The sequence below is a fragment of the Mandrillus leucophaeus genome, unplaced genomic scaffold (genome assembly GCF_000951045.1).
Source record: "Mandrillus leucophaeus isolate KB7577 unplaced genomic scaffold, Mleu.le_1.0 Scaffold535, whole genome shotgun sequence".
NCBI classification, from domain to species: domain Eukaryota; kingdom Metazoa; phylum Chordata; class Mammalia; order Primates; family Cercopithecidae; genus Mandrillus; species Mandrillus leucophaeus.
In genome coordinates this window covers 1,022,094-1,022,418 of record NW_012105753.1, presented here as the reverse complement: position 1 = coordinate 1,022,418, position 325 = coordinate 1,022,094, and positions in this window count along the sequence as shown.

Here is a 325-nt window from a genome sequence, read left to right as displayed (position 1 = left end):
CAATTTTATTATACAAACAACGGAACCAGTAATATTTGCTTAAAATATTATTTGAATGGTTGAATAACATTCTATAAAACATCCCAATATGTGGACGCTTCATAATGTATGTGCTCGATCCTCTCTTTTAGAATATTTAGCTGACTTCCAGATTGTTATTGTTTATTTATGTTTTATCTATTATAACCAGTGCTACAATGAAAATCTTTGCTAGGGTGCATGGCCACCATGTAGACCAGCCTGGTCAACATGGTGTGGTAGAGGTTTCAGTAAGCCAAGAATGCACCATTGCACTCCAACCTGGGCAAGAAGAGCAAAACACTGT